General features: G+C 38.5%; 1 long non-coding RNA gene across 1 annotated transcript; it reads right to left on the reverse strand.

Annotated features, from left to right (window-relative positions):
• Positions 1-9,977: 9,977 nt before the first annotated feature.
• LOC145769643 (uncharacterized) lies at positions 9,978-20,587 on the reverse strand. The gene is made up of 3 exons (XR_014289029.1): positions 16,188-20,587; positions 15,260-15,454; positions 9,978-10,179 (listed from the first exon to the last, which is right to left on the reverse strand). It is a non-coding gene; the product is annotated as an uncharacterized LOC145769643 (long non-coding RNA).
• Between the last annotated feature and the right edge of the window lie 1,042 nt (positions 20,588-21,629).

Genomic DNA, 21,629 nt, shown 5'->3' on the forward strand with positions numbered 1-21,629 from the left:
TGTTGATTTGTAGGGCATTTTTTTATAACAGACTTTCTCGTCGGCTGGTGGCGTAACTTCAAATCACAAGCATTCAAATATGGACATTTAAAATTGCACACAAAACAATAAAAGACATCATTTATTTACAATCTACTATTTTTTTTTAATTTTACACAAATTGATAATTTTTTTGCCATGAAGATACACATGTGCAACCAAGGAGCTTTTTCAATTGATCTATTTAGCATGAAAAGAAAACGTAATTTGCAGGAATTGCAGTGAAGATAAGAAAAAAAAAGACCTTGAGATATCATCACATGATATTCTCTACATAGAAATTGTTGGAAAATTGTCTTCAACATTTTCGTTTTACCTGAACGCCATTGATCAAAATAAAATGATCTTATTAGACTTAAGCTATAACGTTAGTTTACTGTCGAATTTAATCGGATGTAGGCTTGATTGATTGACTTTCATTATTATGATCATCCGTTCGGCGGCTCGGATCATCAACGCAGTTTCTCCAAACATCTCTGTTTGTCCCTCAACAAGTTTGAAAGTTCGTGTTTCTGTACTCTCTTGTCATGTTCAAATTTAGGAAGAAAGGTTTTTTCCTGTCTACCCCTTTTCCTAATGCCATAGTTTGGCTCCCACAGAAGAATATCACTAATTTCCTTTTGACTTCTAAAGCAGTGACCTGCCAGCTGTAGCCTAGTCTTCGGATGTCTCAGTGAAAGGTGGCAGGTCATCATAAAGTTTGTATTTGTTCATTCAGTCGATTCACCATGCCCTTCATTAGAGTCCAACTTTCAGCACCGTAGGTCAAGACACTTTCACCTGTTTCTCAAAAAATTGTATTTAGGCTATATAGTTTTTGCAATGTCTGATTTCCATATCAAAATTAATTTATTAGCTGCTGCACAAGGCTTTGCTTTTCGAGACTTTATAGCTATATGATTGATTGATTGATTGAATCTTTATCCTCGGACTGGGAAAGCTTCTTGCAGAGCTTAATCCTGGCAGTTTCGCATACTTGTAGAGGCTTCGAATCACTGACGCAGGCCCGGTCACCGAGATTGACAGAGTGAAGCTTCCGATTGTTGAAGTCTTGTTGCCGGGGAACTATTCCATCCATTAGATGCCGCTGAATGGAGAGCAGTCCTTAACGTGCGTTGCTCAAGCGCACACCCCGAGAGTCGAACCAGCGCCGCTTGATCTTGAAGCTTCTTCGTTCCAGAAGTGACGCGCTAACCAATTGAGCTATCATTTCATGTGGAATCAATCTAAGAACCTAAGTAGCTTACCGTTTTTAAAATCATGACTCATTTTAATGTGAGTTTCTTTCAAGTTATGGATGATGCCGTCTTGATTGCACAGTAGGATGTGAATTCTGTTTTATTCATTTGCAGTCCAATACAGCAGATTCTACTAGGTGTAGGCCTAATAGCTTTTTGGCATCAGTAGGCTACCGTAGCCCAATGGTGTCAGATAGCAAAGCAATGTCATCTGCAGAGTCGGTGTCAGTGATAACTGCTGCAGTATATCTTGGCGATGTTTTTTGTTTCAATGTGAAACCCAAATGTAGATGTTACTCATTAGCTATCCTTGCCATTTATCTGTCCACAAAGGGAGCGTTCAAATATTACGTAACGCTGTTTTTCCGAATTTTTGACCCCCCCTCCCCCATGTGACGCCAACGTAACGTTTTTGTCAACCACCCCCCCTCCCCCATGTGACGCTTTTCCATTACAAAGCCCGTTTTGCCAGTTTATATCAAAATTATGACGTGGAAAGAAACACGTGCTCATAAAATATCTTGGTTTGTATGCATCTAAAGCTTATATATTATTTTTTGGAATTAAAACGTTATGTAGCCAACCTACTGAAAACGTTTAGTAGCCTACCCGGTTCAACTCAATAGAACCACCCTGTCCACAGCTAACACATTCTCTACTCTCTATGTCTCTACTTAGTAATTAAAACGGATATAGTTCAGGCTTTAAGTCAGTGGTTTTCAACCAGGGTTCCGCCAATAGCCAATAAGTCTAGGGGTTCCGCAAGTTTACATTCAAATCCGAAAGTCTATTATATTATTATATAGCCTACATATTGTTTAAATATAATCAAATATTGATTAGGTTTGCCACTATTAATAAAGTTTCTACACTTTAACACGTTCGCTGCGATCTCGAATTTTCGTTGTTTTCTTGTGGTGCGATAACCTTTAACTTTTTGCTTTCCCGCCAAATTTTGTCGACATGTTTTCTTCGCTTCAAGGAGTTCTTTCAGACAGTTCGTTTGTACACCGGTGGGTCAAATTGCCGTGAACGTGTTAGAGATCATTTTGTTTTGCCAGTGGGCTATTAGGTTTTTTACAGTTTTTATTTTTATTATACATAAATAAATCTGAACATGAGTATTTTAATTTAATTTTATTAATCAAATGATGTTTTTTGCATAAGGTAATTAAATTACACTGGTCAACAAAAAAAATTTTTTTTTTGATACAGAACATGAAAACAGGTGTTCTTAGCTGAATTTGGGGCGCTGATTTCAAATATAAAGTCAGATTTTGTCTATCACGTCACCTTTCTGAGATACCGACATGAACCAAATTTTGCTATTTTTAGCATAGCTTATAGCAAAAATTCGAGCTCTAAAACAATGATAAAAAATCAATAAGGATAAAACAGTTATCGACCATTCAACAAGAACGTAATCAATTACAATCAAAAGCAGTCAACAATAATGTGACAGCGATGTAAACTTCAGTAGGTGATCAGGGGCATAGCCAGGGAGGGGATAGCCAGAGAAGAGATAGCCTATGACTTTTAAATCTCTACAGATTTTCCATTTGTATACAGAATAATTTAGCAGTTTCAGAAGTACTTCCATTGTTTCATATGTTTCTTTCTTGCTAATGCGGTGTGATAAAGGAAGAGACGGCTGATTGTTACCATTGTGCAACAACACAGCTTTCAAACTTGTTTTGCTGGAATCAATGAATAGCCTCCAGTCAACAGGATCGTGTTCACATCCTAGCTCTTGCATCAAACCATCTACATTCTTACAGTAACATATATCATCTTCAGTTGTAAAAAAGCGGGAAAGTTTCTTGCTGCGTTCACGAAAAAATGAAAGTGTGGTGCCTATGAATCTAACAAATTCCACTGCTGTAATCTAGACCACAAAAGTTCCGCTTTCTCTCTGGACAAAGACAGATCACGCACAAGGTCGTCCATGCAATCCTGATTGATTAAGAGTGGTCTTCTTTCATCCAACAAAGATGTTTCCATTTCCGCATCTGTATTCTCCTCACTACTCACCGGTTCATCGCTAAATAAGAACTCCTCATCTCTAACTGGAGGAAGCGGAATAGCAATATCATTACCATGGGCAGGGCCGGATTTAGCTGATGGGGGGCCCGGGGCACTTTTAGACCGGGGGCCCCCCTGCAAAAAAAAATTTTCGCGCCTACGGCGCGAAAAACCACCTCTGCGTCTACAGTAGCATCAATCCAGCACTGCACAGCATTTTGCAGAAACTTCAAAGGCTGAAAGGAAGAAAAAATAACACAAAATCACATTTTTTTTACGTAGGGGGGCCCTTCAGAAGTCGGGGGGCCCGGGGCACCTGCCCCCTCTGCCCCCCCCTAAATCCGGGCCTGACCATGGGTAACGGGTAGAAGAGCTGAAGGACAAACTGGATATTCAATCTTAGACTTGTTTTTGCGTGAAAATCCTTTGATGTTGGTCATGCAAAAATAACAGTCTGAGTGATGGTTACTTTGCTCACGCCATATCATTGGCACAGCAAAAGGCACAGCCTTCCTTTTACCATCAAGCCATAACAGAAGGCCTGTTCTGCACCGATTGCAGCAAATGTGTGGGGCCCAGCTCTTGTCTTGGTCATGCACCGACTTGACATCCAAAGTAGTGCTTGTACGCAAACTTGACTCTGGTGGAGAGCTTCATAGTGTGGGAAAGTGGAGTGCATTCTCATATGTAACAAAACTTGTCTGGATGGTTCAAGCAAGCTCGCCTTGAGCTGCTTGGTCGAGAACTCATACTTCTTGCAGTCTCTATTGCTGACTGCGTTAGTATATAAAAAGTATACTGTACAATAACCTGAAAAGATATATTGTGAAAGTTATGCCTGCAAACACAATACTAAGCTTAATCAAATACATTAGCTGCGTATAACTGCAACACAAACGCAGGAACAACCTCAAAACCAATGATACAGTCACTTGATGTAATACCTAGAACTGAATGTAACCAGCTGTTCATTATGACAGATTATGATGTCACAAAAGCAAAAAGCCAAAGGTTATTATTACGTCATTATGTACCTTTGTTGGAGACAATTAACTGTAGAAAAATTGTTTTTTTTGCTAAAAAACGAACAAAAGTGTAATTATCTTGAAATCCTGACGTGATAGGAAAATTCTGACTTCAGATTCGAGCTCAGCACACTTGAATTACCTAGAAAAGGTTGTTAGTCTAGCTTGTAAAATTTTCTTGTTGACCAGTGTTATTGAACAGGGGTTCCCCGAGCTTTTGGAATGTTTCATTGGGTTGCGTTCCACCAAAAAGGTTGAAAACCACTGCTTTTTAAAGTGATGATAAGTGATACTTTTATTTGCAATTTACTTAAAAGGCCAGATTTTCGGATTTTGGCCTAAAAAAAGGCCATCTGGCAACCCTAATGTTGTTCACTCACATCAAGGCAAGCTTTGTGATGTAAGAATGCTGCCTTGCAATTTCGCAATGCGAGCTTTTGAGCACTTAGATTGTCTTAGAACTTGTATGGAATTACAGTAGGTTACCGTAGTTGATACTTGATAGAGATTTTGTTGGTGCTGAATAGGTGCTGTTGGATATAATTTCAGCTTAATTTAGTATCCAAACGACGATACCAGCCAGCACAAATAAACTACCGTAGGGCGTAGGCTACTTGTAAGCGTTACGTAACGTTTTGCTTGAACCCCCTCCCCCCCGATGTGACGCTAACGTAACGCTTTTCATAAACCCCTCCCCTCCCCCTTGATAGCGTTACGTAATATTTGAAGAACCCTCCCAAAGCCAAAAACTCAATCGCGGTAAAGCACCGTTGGCCGCAGTGGTCATCATGCACTTTAGGCGCGTAATACATGTCGGGACTTGCGAGTCCCATTGCAGTTTCAGTGGTTACGGTAGATGCACAGCAATATCGTTTTGCAGTTAAGCATTTGAGATCATAACTAGACTGTCAATCTATACGAAAAATCGCAATACCGTATTTTATCCTCGGATTGTGAAAGCTTCTTTAAGAACTTCCTGATCCAGGCTCGGTCACCGAGATTGACAGAACGGAGCTGCAGAAAGTTGAAATGTTGTTGCAGGCAGTGGCGGTTTGGTGCTGTTTGTGAGCAGTGGGGCTGCAAACGATTTCGCGAGGGGGTCTTCCCCAAAAAAATTGCATTAAATTTAGTGCGTTTTGAGCATGTTTTTACCCCAACTTTTGAAAAATTGCATTCAAACTTTGTTGAAAAAGTTTATGTATTCCTCAGCCGTAGGCTATTTAAAAAAAAACTAACAGTAGACTAGGCTATTGCTTTGGAGACAAACTTTACTAGTAAGCTATTGAGCTTAGTCTTGACTAGCCGTTGCATACAAAGTTCAAGTGATTTTGAGATGCCCTAGCACAGGGGTGGGCCGCATGGGAACCTTTTCCATTTTTTGTGCGGCCCTTCTTTCAGCTATTTTTCCCCAAATAAGGCTATTTTCATCTCGATTTTCACAATTTTGAAGCTTTTTAGTGATATGACCGTCTTTTCACTCCCCTGTAGGCTACTGTAGCCTACCTGCGAAATAAGTTTTGCGCCTGTAGAAATCCAGCTTGAATTGAATTCACTGCAGGAGGATGACATTCTTGTACAAAATTTCAATGATAAACTCCATTGCTGAAAATATGAATTAGTGTTTATTTGATGTGCGGCCCTCCTGTAAGCTACATTTTCCTAACTGGCTCTTGTGTTAAAAAGGTTGCCCACCCCTGCCCTAGCACTTCCTAAGTTATAACCTGTTGAATAACCGTACTCTACAGCTAACACTTCTACTTTCATGACTCATCGCTACTCTGCAAAATAAAAACTAACTTTAAAAAAAAAAGTATTTAATAAATTTGATTACATTTTAAAAATTGATGAAAATTTGAAAACTTTATTTCCGGATCCTCCACTTCCTGCTTACAAAAGATGCCCTACTCTTCGTGATCTTCTAGTCAAAACTAACCTTAAACCTTTACATTCCACCTTGACCCCACCTGGTTTCACCCATTGTAACAGAAAAAGTTGTTCCACTTGTGCTCATTCTAATCCTTGCGAAAACTTTTCCAGCAGTGTTACAAATAAACAGTTTAATATTTTCCAGTCAGTTAATTGTGATTCTTCTAACATCATTTATTTAATTACTTGCCAAAAATGTTTCCAACAATACGTTGGAGAAGCTGGACGCAAATTTAAAATCAGAATTAGTGAACACTTACTAGACATCAAGAACAATAAAAACACAGCTGTAGCTTCACATTTCAACAAACAAAATCATACCACTGTTGATTTTCACGCCATTGCCATTGATAAACTTAACAAAACGTGTGAATATAGAAAAACTAAAGAACAATTTTGGATTAAAACACTTCACTCACAAGAACCTACTGGGATAAACATTAGAGAATAAACAATCTTATCACTCTTTTACTGACGATCTTTTTACTAACTACTTTTTAGACCTTCTTGTTTTGTCTATTTTCCTAATTCTTTCGTTTTAGATTTAGATGTTCTTTTCTTTCACTAATTGATTTAAACATTTCAATACGTTTTTTTCTTTACTACTCCCTTGTTCATTTTTAATTCATTTCTAATATAAAATTTTCATTATGACATCATTATTGAAATGTATTTTTACTTTTAACCTATCGTTGCTATGCCAATGTCATTACATCTCAACATTCTTAGAATTTAGTTCTGTTTAAATTAGCGGTTCAGTTTGTTTGCATCTCAACATTCTTTGAATTAGCAGTTCAGTTTGTTTTTATTCCTTGCTATCACGATAATAAATAGTGTAGGCTATGTCATCGTTAGAAGTCAGACAAATGATAGGAGCTACAATACGTAGAAACTAGTTTTATAGTTAAAAGTTCTCTCCAATTACAATTTTAATAGATTTGAATTTTTACATGTTGATTATCATCTTATTATCTAGTATTCTAGTGTATTGACCTAAAGTCTTATAGTTATGTATAATATTTGATCTTTTCTATTTTTTTTTACTATATTATCTACTTTTTTAACACTTTCATTAAATTTTATAACCATCTTAATAGTAAGCTAAAACCTCAATTGCTAAGGTAAGATGTTGATAATCTAGATAATCCAATATTGATAATCTAGATGCTTGTGAAGATAAGTGGATACATGCCAAAATAAATATCCAAAAATTAATTCTGCCACAAGTTTAATTTTTTGACGCTCCACTACATTTTTGGTATTTTTTCAATATTTTACTGCCTTATTATTCACTGCCGTCTTTGCCTACTCTTTTTTCCACAACGCTACCGTACATTTTGTGTTTTCCAAGACGCTCCATTTAATTATTTATCGCTGTACTTAGTTTGTTTATCACTGCCTTTGACTGCCGTGTTCCGCATATAATTTATTTTCTTAGCCGTAATTTGTCACAACGCTACATTTGCAGGCTTTGCTCATCGCTCTTTCATCATTTCTAGTTTATAATTTATATTTGATACGTAATTTACTTTACTGCCGGCTTGGTTTAGTTTTCATTCAGCATTTTTTCAATATTTACGCTTTTGCTTTTTCAATTTTTTACGCTCATGTTTTGGCATTATTGCGTCACTGTAATGTTGTTTAAAACATTACTTGTAGGTTTTAACTGCCCTTTATCAGAACTGACGATGCACTGAATAAGTGCGAAATATATTTTCTGTAACATCTACTGACAACTGATCCATGTTACCTTAGCAATTGAGGTTTTAGCTTTCTAGATATGGAACAGGGATCGTTTCAGAATAAGACTAGGTCAGAAAGCGAGGCAGACTCCGACGAAGCTCAGCATCAGCCAAGAGCAGTTAGCTACATCTTAATAGTATATCATTCTTTATTATTGTTGCAGTTTATACTGATGAAGCCACACTTGTGTGGCGAAAGCTCTGTATTTAAATAAACCGATTCTTCTGATTTGGTGTGATATTGTTTACTTTATTTAACTTTAAAAAGTCTGTAAAGTTATTCGGTTAGGTGGGGCTGTTGTCCATGCAGCCCCAACAGATTCAAAAATTTCTGTAAAATACCAAAAGTGGCGGAGCTTCAAGATCTGCAATTCTTAAGTGAAAAAAGTAACCGGGTCGGACAAACACAGAGGAAAACATGTTTTCCCTCTTCTCTTTCTTTCAGGTGGGGCTGCAGCCCCATGACATGAGCCGCCACTGGTTGCAAGGGAATTATTTTATCCACTAGGTGCCGCTGAATTAAGAGCACCCTTAAATGTGTTTCTCAAGCGTACACCCCGAGAGCCGAACCAGCTCCGCTTCATCTTGAGTCAGGTGCTTCACCGTTGAGCTAACGGGGCGGACAATTCATATCCGTCGCCATCACATCAATAGGAGTGTGAAAAATTTTGTAGTTACTTTTGTGCAACTTGTCATTTTTCTAATTGATGCGATTTTTGTGGCTTCTCGTTGAACGACCTTTACCCATGGGCTCCGTTAGAGGGGGGGCCGCGGGGGTGATTACCCCTCCACTAATTGGAGTGGGGGGTAACTAATGCAAAATTACCCCCCCACTAATGTAGAGATACAAATTTCATTCTTAATGTTTTTTTACTTTTGTGTTTTATTTTCATTTTGTTGCACAACTTTTGAGTTTTTTGCTTGGAAACTCCGACTCACAAGAAAACGCCAAATTATGTATCCTGTCAAAAATATACGCATCAGAATGCGCTATGTGTGACGTCATAATTTCTCACTGCTACAAACTGTTTAATTTCGCTTTTTTACCACTCACAAACGAAATCTACTACAGTTGCACTTTTTCAATGTCTTTCGGCGTTGAATCGTTGTAACTCGGCGGCTTTTTTCGCGGAGAAAGCTTCTCTTCGCCTTTGTTTGAACCATGCGGGGTTTGATGGTTTTGCCATGCCATGCGATTTTGCTGATGGCGATACGATGGGTGCTGAGTCAAGTAAAATTCCTATTTATTTTTGAATAATATTATTATTTGGAAAATTCGATTTTTTGTTTAGTGTTATTTCTTACACGGCGCAGATGGTAGGGCTTCATGTAGTATCGAATCGATCAAGATGTCTCTCTATTTTCAGTTGTTGTAAAAGTTAATGCATTTTAGCTTTAATTTTATTTTTTTCTGAGTTGAATATATCCTAGCTTTGACCTTAACGCTTTTGACCTTTTATCGTCTGAAGTCCAAAATTTGGAGGACTTGAGTCAAGGAAGAATACTGAGATGGATTTTTGCGTACGTCCCCTCTTCCAGTCGAAATTGTCTCAAATCTTCAAAAAATGTGGCAAATGTTGAAGAGCTTGTGCTCGCGATTTCAGATTTGTTGAAATAATTTTTTGATTTAAATCGAGCTAAAAAGCAAAAATTTTTTGCGCCGAAGGCGCGAGACATTTCGCCTAAGACGCTGTATAAGAAACTGAAGCTTTCAGTAATGCGAAAGGGGTCTGGGGGCGACCTCCCAGAAGTATATGTGATTCGATAATCCAATAAGCCCCCTGTCGGTGTCAAAAACATCATTCCCACCCCTGCTAAAATTACCCTCTCACTCTCAGGAAGTGTCCGGAGCCCCTGCCTTTACCCAAATTTGTATTTGTTTAATAACGGGGGGAACTGCCTCCCTGGCTCGTACGCCTATGGTCCCAGCTGTGCATATGTAATTGCATTATCGGCAGCACTGAAATCTATGCTGGTTGATAGAACATCATTTAATGTAAACAAAGAGTTTCTTGTATATTTTTAACACAGTAAGTCAATATAACACATACAAGCAAACAAATAAACAACCAATAGATAATATCAATCTAATATAATACGGCACCAAATAAATAAACAGAAACTTTTCCACACCAAGTCGATGCTTGTGCGTGAGGAAAAGAAGCTATCAATCACGATCTTCATCTCCTGTAAAAGACAAAGCGAATAGCCAAAGAAGATTCCATACTTCGCATGTTACCTTGCAATCCTTTCAATTGTTAGTTCATTTCATGTTTGTTTAAAAAGAACACATTCAATAAACGCCATACCAACAAACAATAGCGCACCCAGAAAAACAGTTAGGGGGGGCTAATTCAGAAATGTCGGTCGTGTGATTTGCCACAATAGTGACAGTGACAATAAAAGGCACTCACAGCCAGTGGCGTAGCCAGAAATTTTGAAAGGGGGGGAGTTGACGGCCACCGGTGTGTTCGCCTAAGACGACACCTAGCGGCGGCGGGTCTGGAGGGCCTCCTGCAGAAAATTTTGAAAAATTACTTTGAATTTCGTGCATTCTGAGAGCATTTTCAGCAAAAATGTGGGTATAAATATTCCTTTAAAATGGTGCTGTCTGGTGGCATAGCAAAATGATAAGATCATGTTTTCTTTGGCATTGTTCCGAAATAAAGCTAAGTCTCCATGTTTCCTTGCTGCTTATTCCTGGCTGAGATATTTGAATGTTTGGTATTGGCAAAACTAGGAAAACTTTGTTTTAGAGATATAAAGAGACTGAAAGCATCATTTTCAATATCGTGACGTAACACGCGTGCCAAAGGGGGGGGGGGGCGGGGGGGTGTTGAAACCACCAACCCCTCCCCCTTGGCTACGCCACTGTTCACAGCCCACAACCAACCGGTTGCCGATACATCTGGATTCGTTCTCTCAGATTAGAAGTTGGCATAGTGAGCCCCATGTTACTGGCACCACCAGCTTCCTCCTCCCTACGACGTCCATTCTTGCAATCTTCTGTAGATCTCGACTTTTTCGTCATGTATGACAAAATAGAATTAGCTTTCCGTTTGCCAACACAAATAAGTGCGAAAACAACAACTAGCACGAAAACAGTTTGAAACAAAACACTAATTTTGTAAACAATAAATTTGATGTGGACGTTTTTTCTACTTACAAAACATTCAAATTTAGTTCGTAATTTCAACTAAAGTCCCAGACGCCTTCGTCTCTCTGCTCAAACGTCGTATACAGTTTTACATGTCCGTGTGATTCGGCATTGACGTACGTACGGTACATCGGTACCGTATGGTATGTCCACCAGACATTTGAACACGAGAGTAGAGGAGCAACTGAACTTTAGGAAGTTAAGAAAAAGTTCCATTAAAGATATCATGGAGTGTTCTTTTTGCACTGACCAAAAATTCTCTATCGACTCATTCAAAACTTTACGCAAAGACAAATCCCAATTTGACACCAAAATTTAGGAAGCACTATTAATCAAACGCTATAACTCAAATTTAAACAAACAATTATTTGCTGGAGGCGAGTCTATTCTCTTCAACATTTACTTGATGTATCACCTTCCCTGTTCCCTGGGGGAAGATGAAGACAGCCTCTACGTGGCCTTCCCTACAAGTATCTTCGACCAGAGCTAACAAGCACTAGAAGTGAAACCAATGTCTTCACCACGTCACACGACAACCGTGCCTACTCTAACGCCTAGCCAGCCCTTTTTAGGGCTTGCTCTAACGGTGATCTCGGCCAATATCGAAGGGTTTTCTTCAGCAAAATCAGCCATCCTTGCTGAACTCTGCAAGCAACATCAATGCAATGTCCTCTGCCTACAGGAAACCCACCGAAGTGCTACACACCACAGGCCAAGAATACCCGGAATGGACCTCGTCAACGAAATCCCTCATGAGAAACATGGCAGTGCTATGTACGTAAGATCTGGATCACGCATTAACTCAGTTTCGTCCGATGATAGCAATAACACCGAATGCCTGACTCTCCACCTCGATGGAATAGACGTAACATCTGTCAATAAGCCCCCAAAATGAACCCTGCATACCAAACGATCTGATGGTGCAAAATGACAGTACGCCTGGCTTGTTTATTGGTGATTTCAACAGCCACAGCTCGAGCTGGGGCTATAGAAACACCACTAAGGATGGAGAAGCTGTTGAAAAATGGGCTGACGATAATAACTTGCAGCTCATACATGACCCCAAGTTGCCCCCTTCCTTTAACAGCGGAAGATGGAAACGAGGCTCAAACCCGGACCTCATCTTTGCAAGTGACTCCATCACTATGGGCTGTGTGAAGCACATATTGGATCCAATTCCACATACTCAACATCGCCCAATCCGCCTCCGAATCAAGGCAATTGTTACTCCAAAGGATGTCCCATATCAACAACGATACAACTTTCGAAAAGCTAACTGGAAGGGATTTACTTCAGATCTGGACTTCCACATCGCCAATTTACACACGTCATCAGATAAATATCCTGACTTCATAGAAGCTGTACGAAGAGCGTCAAGAAAAAACATTCCTAGAGGCTGTAGGACACGTTACATCCCTGGTCTGAATTCAGACTCAGCAGACCTCTATGAAGACTATCAAGAAAAGTTCCAATCATATCCTTTCTCTCACTCTAACAGTTGAAGCAGGAGAAAACGTGATGGCAGCTATCGCCAGCGAAAAGAGAAGAATGTGGCAAGATAAGATCGAATCCACAGATCTGTCTCATAACAGTCGGAAAGCCTGGAAAACAATTAAATTGCTGTCGGCCGACTACACTAAACCAGACCACCACTACACTGTATCTGCCAATCAAATTGCCCATCAACTCCTTCTAAATGGCAAAAGCAAAAATAACATGAAAAAGCAGTCTAAACCCCGGCTAATAAGACCTCACAATGAACGCAACCCTCGTCTAACATCTCCTTTCTCAATTGAAGAACTGAAGAAGGGCATTGAAGTTCTGAAACAAGGTAAATCTGCTGGATTAGATGGAATTCGGACTGAACAAATTAAACATTTCGGTTCAATTGCTCTCGGATGGCTGCTAAAGTTTTACAACAACTGCCTCAGCTCTTACCAAATTCCTAAGCTTTGGAGAAAAGCCAAAATTATTGCATTGTTGAAACCAGGAAAAGACCCAACTGACCCTAAAAGCTTTCGTCCTATATCTTTGCTGTGTCATTTGTTCAAGTTGTTTGAAAGGCTGATATTTAACCGATTGCAACCTCTCATAGAAGACCAACTCATTAATGAATAAGCAGGTTTCCGACCTGGGAAATCCTGCACAGGACAACACTTGAATCTAACACAGCACATAGAGAATGGGTTTGAAGAGGGTTCCGTCACTGGAGCTGTCTTTGTAGATCTATCTGCAGCGTATGACACTGTCAACCATCGTCTCCTTATATCAAAGATCCTCAATATCACCGAGAACTTTCGATTCACTAAGCTGATATATTCATTGCTTAGCAATCGCCGTTTCTATGTTTATTTTTGTGGCAAAAATAGCAGATGGAGACAGCAGAAAAATGGTCTACCACAAGGGAGTGTTTTAGCCCCCATCTTGTACAACATTTATACAAACGACCAACCAATCCATCCTGGTACAAGAAGCTTCATATACGCTGACGATTTGTGTATAACAACACAACACAAACACTTCACTTCCGCGGAGAGAGTACTCAGCAATGCTCTGGATGGGCTGACAACATACTACACGGACAACCACCTGCGTGCCAACCCCAATAAAACCCAAGTCTGCGCATTCCACCTTAGATCCCGGGATGCATCACGCCAACTAAACATTTCCTGGAATGGAACCAAACTGGCACACTGTATCAATCCCACATACCTCGGTGTCAAATTAGATAGGTCCCTCACATACAAATCCCATATCGAAAAAGTAAGAGCTAAGGTGGCTTCTAGAAATAATATTTTGCAGAAACTCGGAAACTCTGATTGGGGTGCCCTCCCTGACACAATACGGTCAGCTGCTTTAGCCTTATGCTATTCGGTTGCAGAATATGCTTGCCCAGTGTGGGAACGCTCAGCACATGCCAAGAAAATTGACCCCGTTCTGAACCAAAGCTGCCGTCTGATTACAGGTTGTCTCAAAACAACCAACATCACGTCGCTGCACAGTGCACATTCTGTCTGGAATTGCTCCCCCCAACATCAGAAGAAGCGTGACCAGCAGAAAGGAAAGATCTTGTCAGGACATAGATTTGAGACACCCACTGTATGGCCAAACTCCAGCACACAGGCGTCTGAAGTCAAGAAAAAGTTTCCTTGCTTCAATTGTCCCATTAGGTCAAGACGATGTCGCCGCCAATGTGCGGGTTCAACTATGGCAGGAGGGACTGGCAGCCGGACCGACATTGGCCAATATGGAGCTCACACCCATGGAGAGCCTTCCTCCCGGAAAACGTGAACCGTGGAAGTATTGGCGATGCCTCAACCGCTTAAGAACTGGTATTGGCAGGTGTAAAACCTTGATGAGACACTGGGGGTATTCCAAGGGGAGCACAAGTTGCAAATGCGGACTGGAGCAAACGATGCAACATCTACTCGAATGCCCTGACCTAAAAGAAAGGTGCTCTGCACAGGATTTGGCCGAGTTCAACAATAGAGCAAGAGCCTGCGTGATGCTCTGGGCTACGGCCGTGTGATACACAATGAAGAAGAAGACCTTCCCTGTGGAGTAAATTTTTTCGTAGTTATTTATGTAATTGCCGTTTCCTAATGTAGTTTTACCTTCAAGAAGTTGAAATTTATTGCATTTTTATAAATATTTTCAGATACCTGATGAGGGCTTAAGTTAAACCGAAAACGTTCGTTAAAACTATTTGTAAGTTAAATAAAATGTAAGCAAAATGTATAAATGAGGAGCATACAAAAACTTTATTTTTAGTGGCTGGTTTGGAGGGGGCTTGAGCCCCTTAGCCCCATGCTGGGTGCGCTACAGCCAACAAAACTGAACACAAAAAACTAAATTATGAGTCAACAATTAAATTTCTTTTTTCTTTGTGAAACGTCAACAAGAATTGTCAAAAATTAGATTAAAATTAAAACTCCGACGGCAACCAAGGAAATACCACGTTGAATCAACGTAACAACTGATGTTAATGGAAATTGTGACATAGCCAGTAATCAATTTAATGCAACGTTAAAACGACGTATAACTAACATAACTTTAAAACCATAAATCACCGAAATTGAACATTGGTTTTAAACGTGAAAATAAACTTACCGATCCGGATATCGATGCGATAACCTCGATCCATGGACGGAATTGGCCGTCACCGCATGGACTTCACTTTGAGTGTCGGAGGAGGGGAATATCTTCCTTCATCAAAATTACTTCCTGCGGACACGATTACTTCTTTGTCTTTGCTTTGGCCCAAGATCTTGCTGACGGTAACAATGGAACGACCATCATTGCGATCTAATAATGGAAGATTAATATCAATGAATGTTGCTTAGCTTAAGAGGTTGCAAACACAATTTTTTGGTTGATTCTAATAACATTATCAAATAATGGTCACAAAGTTGTCACAATGCTCACAAGACTAAAACACAAATCTTATTCATCATCTCGAAAACATGACGAATCATTTTGAGGCAAATTTTGAGGTTTAAGAAGAGATGTGTATCAAGATATATGTCGTTAGTAAAAATGTTTTTAATACTTCATTAAACTAGTGAGTCTCAAATCATATACATACTGTAATAGCGGTGCGCTATCAACAAATCATCTCTGCTGTGACAAAGGCTAAACGCAGCTGTGTAGCCAAAACGAAAAGGCTGCTGAGATAAGGTTGGCACCGCTGTGAGTCTCACAACGGACGAAACAAATAGGCTATGTATTTTTAAATGATAATTAATTTTCCATGCAAAATTGTAAAGACGATCAGTATTTAGATGATGATGATAGTGTCAGTGTTAACATAGATTCTTCTTGAAGGAGTTTGTTGACTGTAAAGCTAAATATATCTGTAAAAAGGAAAAAGAAATACTGCAATAAATGTTGTTTATTTCAAACAGATAAAAACCCAATACTGTAGTCATTTCATATTAAAAAGAAAATGCAATATTATCCACTTCATTTTTTATTGTTACAACAACGCTTAGCACTGCTGGCATGCTACCATAGACTGTTGAATTAAACATAACATTACCTTTGTGTACGAACGGATCCAATAGGGACTAGGATCCAAAAAAGAGTCCAGACAAAATTGCAATTTTCAAAAGTAGTATAAAATCTAGTTTCACGACAAATGTGTTGGCTAAATTAGAAGCGTTGATGTCCTTCTACAAGTGTGTATTTGATTTCCTATTTGCTGCCTAAGCAGTGATGGTAAGATCTGGAAATTCTTGACGGGAAATCTCTTCTTTCACACGATCTTCTGTTGTGATAAAAGCAGTTCCTTTTTGTTGCTTCATCAGCGATTTGCAATTATTCGATGATAATTTGGTCAGATATAAATGGCATAACCGTTTGAAAATTGACCAAACTGGTATGAAATTTTCTGGTCATTGTGGAGATATTACCAGCTTCATGAGACAAACCAAGAGAAGCTGGCAAATAAAATAGCAACACCAATGGGTTGTGACACATAAACTTTAAATGAAAGGTTTACTGCAACTTCACTCCAAAGAATAAAGTTCTTGTTGGTTGTTTACTGAGGCATCAGATAATGTTTTCACAAACGCAGATAGCCATTAGTGATGTAAGACAAGTACGTTTGGGTCCCCACTCCCCATGCTACAGAAATACTAAGCAAGACATGGACAAGAAATAAATATGAAATGATTTTGTTTTAAAAACTTTTCCAAACATAGATGTGACAAGTTCCCAATAATTGGATATAGTCTTGTAGTCGTATTGGCTGTTTGCAGAGACGCCTTACCACAAGGTACATCTCACCAAAAGACTATGTGACGTGGATTCTATTGTATCTTGCATTGTGCAGATACTGTTTTCACCAGTGTTCATCATCATCAGCATATGAGGGTTTGCTCGGGTGTGACAAGCTTTGCTTCGCATATCTCTTTTCTGCCTTGAAGATATGGTACTGACGAGAGGGACCAGAAGAAGGTGCTTGTTCTTCCCCCGTGTGTTGAATTCCTATTACCATTAACGTAGATACTTGCTGTACAGTACCACAAAAGTTATCCAGGACGGCCGTGTCAGAATGTCATATACCTCATTGCTGCATATCTACACTGGCACTAGATGATCCAAAAAACAAGAAAGTCTTTAGTTCAACCAGGCCATTACGATGTAAAGATTGCTTCAAACAAAATTTTTAGTAAAATAGCTAACACAGCTTGGCATATATATACATCTTGAAAAACGAATTCAAAACATAAAATTAACAAGCGGTGAATGAAAACAACATAGTTCTTGCAAAGGTAATCGCAAATATAACACACATATTTGCTCATCTCCAACTGTCCATATTATTTTTGAATAGCGATACTCTGTCCAACAATAATACTTTACATAAATTGACTAGGCTACACAGATTCAATGAGTAATAAACATATTCGTACACTCAAAAACATGCTTAAATGACTTATACAGTCACATTTCTTGTAAAAGTGACATCCAAATACGTTTGGAAATAGACCATCTTTTACAAAATCTTTTTTTGTAGTGTTATAACCCCAATTGGAATGATAAGATCACCAATGACGAAGTGTAGAAACATTCTGGGTGTACCCCTGGCGTCCTCATTAGAACTGTTATAAAAATGCAAATAACATTCAGGGTATGCTACTATTCGGCTAGTTCTCTATTCGGCTACAGTCTAAGCCTTGCATTTCTCATCACGTCGAGAACAACGTCAGTATTTCTAAAGCCTATCTGCACTATATTGAGCTAGTTGAAACATGTAGCATCATGTCGAAAAACCTCACCTTTGCGTTGTGTACTAATCAATTCCTCTGCCATGATAAAGTAACATCAACTGAAAGTCTAACGAAGGAAGTAACCAAAGGAATTCCCGGTCATGTAACGCCGAAACCCAGGTTTATTCTAAACTGCCACTTAGGTTTTAACTTCATCTTTTATGTCAAACGCTATTTGGCAACTGTCTTTTTTTCATTGACACGTTTTCGCTGAGATTTTATCTCATTAACCTCTATTGTTAATCAAGAAAAATGTTGTTTTGATGTAAAACACTTATTTTGAACAAACCCAGACAACAAAATTCGTCACTTTTACATTGATGCAACGTCTGCAGACGTTGAATCAATGTAAAAATGATGGATTTAGCCTCCTGGGAAGGCACTCAAAGGTAAACACTGGATAAAATGCAAGAATGCAAAAGAAACGATATAGTGGAATAAAATACAACATTCTCTAAATAAACAAAAGGCGTCATTGGATTTAGAATTTTGAAATAGTTGAGGATTCTAATATATTCTAAGTTAGCATGCAGACGGCGACGCAGGATACATGTCAATTTTATCTGAGCAAACATTAATAGTTCAAAAATAAATTTAATTCGCTTTTTAGTTTTAAGATCTTAGAGGTTAGGTCTAAACCCCACTCATCTAAAGCTTCAATAATTTTAACTAAAAAGAAACGATATTGTGGAATAAAATACAACATTCTCTAAATAAACAAAAGGCGTCGTTGGATTTAGAATTTTGTAATAGTTGAGGATTCTAAAATATTCTAAGTTTGCATACAGACGGTGACGTAGGATACATGTCGATTTGATGTGAGCAAACATTTCAATTTAATAGTTCAAACATTTTGCGCTAAATTTCATTTCAATTTATTTTTCTTTGTCGGAATGCAAAAGAAACAATATTGTGGAATAAAATACAAAATACAGTTCAAGACTGTAGCGCCTGTAGCCGAATAGGAAACTAGCCGAATCGGACTAGCCGAAATGGGCCATTCTGTAACATTCATTGGGCACATCTATCGTAAGCGCATAATTGAGCAATAATGTAATGTAATGATGGGGCAGCTTCCAAGGTCAGAAGCACTGGAGGCGTCTAGCCGACAGCCATCCACGTTTGGAAATTTTCAAGCATCTTTAGGGTTGTAAAGGGGTGGAAAGTTTCCGGGAATTTTGGAAACTTTCCGGGAATTTTGAAGGACCCGGGAATATTGGGGAATTTTCATTTGGCGTTTATTATGTTTAAAACATTTTTTTTTAATTTCATCAATTAGAAAAAAATATCAAAAACCTATCTTAAGCATTTCTTATTTTCTTTAATTATTATAAACACTAATGTGGTGTTGATTAAGAATGAGGCTTATGCATAATTATTAATAATTATCAATTATGCATACTTTTTCAATATTTAAAAAATACTGATCATACTTGGGAACACTCACACCAAGGTCTGCAATAGGTTCGCAAGTAAAAGGATGAAAAACTGGTATCAGTCAGATCAAACTTGGCATTTTTTGAGCATTGAGCCGTGTGAAGACAAGTCAACTCAAATTGAAGTTGACTCTGAAGTCGATGCCAGAACAGTCATTAGTACATCATCTGAAGAAGCCGAGCAGAAGGAGATGCTAACCGGCAGCAACTAGAACAATGACTTTGTAACTGACTCAGTATATATCATATTGTTTTTCTTTGTAAAAAAACATATTGGTAATGATTCATTTTTGGAATTATCAAACTAAACCATGTGTTTGTATTGCTTAAGACAAGTATTTTAGTTATACATAGTACTTTTATTCTAGACAGTATAAGGCCATTATTTTCCTGTTTCAACATCAAATTAAGATTGTTTTGAAAGTTTCTGAAAATTCCCGTTAATTCCCAAAATTCCCAGGAATTTTGCAACCCTAAGCATCTTTCAACATGGACAAATCAAGATTTTGTAAATTTAGTAAGACAATGGACAATCGATGTTGTGGAAAATCACAGTAACCGACGCCTTATTTAGGCAGGGCCGATGATGATAATTCCAATTGACAAGACCTTTAATTGTACGGTTTGTACCAAAGCTGTGTTTGCAAGAAACATAACTAAAAAGATTTTTTCCCATACCTTCGTATTTTCTACTACATTACAGCATCCTTCTTTTAACACAAAACCCTTAATTATTGAGCAAAGGATGGTTACATTTTCTAAATATAAACGACAAATAGTATGATGGTGTTTAGATGCATTCATAGGCGTCGAAATAGGGTGAGCGCCCCCCCCCCTGCCGTGAAACAAGGGTGGGCAAAATATGTTTCACCCACCCTGTTTTCATGACACTTATGAAGTGTTTGTTACAATTATTTTCGTTTTTGTGAAACGCTGAATTATCCAACCAACTGCAGCGCAACTTCTTGTTTTACGCTATGTCTCTCGCTAGGTATACGACAGAACAAAGCAATTCCGCAACAACGCTGCGTTGAAAAAAAGGCGTTTGGGCACGATTTGATATCAAGCCAATACGCTGTAAAACCGCCGAACTCATCTCTCTCTCTCTCTTGGGACGTCGCACGTTGAAAACCTGTCTGGAGCAGAAAGTTAAGAAAATTAGAATCCACGTTAGGGTGCATCAAACCCCCCAATGTCGATGAATTGTAATGTAGATCGGTACCAATGTTCCACTTAGGCCTAAAACAAAGTTTGTGAAATTTGGTTGGAATCCGCACCTGCCTATGTGGGCAACCATCAATTTTTCTTTTCAGGGTTGCCATTTTGTAAATACTATATATAATTAAATGAAGTTTCGCATTTAACTTTAATAAAGTTTATGATTTCAGGGGGAAAGTGCACCATAGCATACCTTATTTATTATTACAGCGTTTCCTACATTTTCAGGTTTAGAATCCAGCAATTAGGCTTTGGTTTCACTTTCTCTTTTACAAATTTTTGTAAATAAACGTAATTTTGGGCAAAATTCTATCTTTTCAGATTTCTGATTGTAGTCGTACGTTAACATGACAACTACTAGAAACAAAATATTTGGCTTAGGTGATGCTGTCACTAAATGCGATGGCAAAATAACAGGAAGCCGTCTTCCAACTGCGTTACAGATTTGAGATCTATTATCTTTCACTTAGAGGACGGACAGGGTTGGAAGTCGTTAGTCATAAAGCAATGACTATTTCACTATTCGATAGTGCCCAAAAAGCAATGACTTTCCGCTATCGATACTTAAAAAAAAGCAATGAATAGCAATTACTAAAAATTGACTGGCCAATACACAAGCAACAAAATTATGAAAACTCGAAAAAAAAACAAGCCCAAACTTGCGGGAAAACCGCAAGGTTGTCAACACTGTTAACGACTCTCACTGGCATGGTTTTTCTGAACTGTGTTGCTGCAAAATTTTCCTTAATCCTTTGAAGTTCGAAAATCGGAAAGGGATAAGGTCGGATAATAATCCGAAAACTAAATTTTGTAAATTCATTTTGACGACAAAGTAAGTGAACAACAAAACATGATTCAGCAGTTCTCCTAAATATCGATTAGTGAAAAACGAATCATGATTTCGTTGCTTGCGAAAAAAAGCAGTGAATAACACGCATTCGATATTTATTTTTAAAAGCAATTAGTATAAGCATTCGATATTCAGAAAGCAACGAATAACGCTATCGAATAGTGACAACTAGTCGTTACTTCCAACCCTGAGGACGGATATAG

This window comes from Aplidium turbinatum, chromosome 4, assembly GCF_918807975.1.
Source record: "Aplidium turbinatum chromosome 4, kaAplTurb1.1, whole genome shotgun sequence".
Lineage (NCBI taxonomy): Eukaryota > Metazoa > Chordata > Ascidiacea > Aplousobranchia > Polyclinidae > Aplidium > Aplidium turbinatum.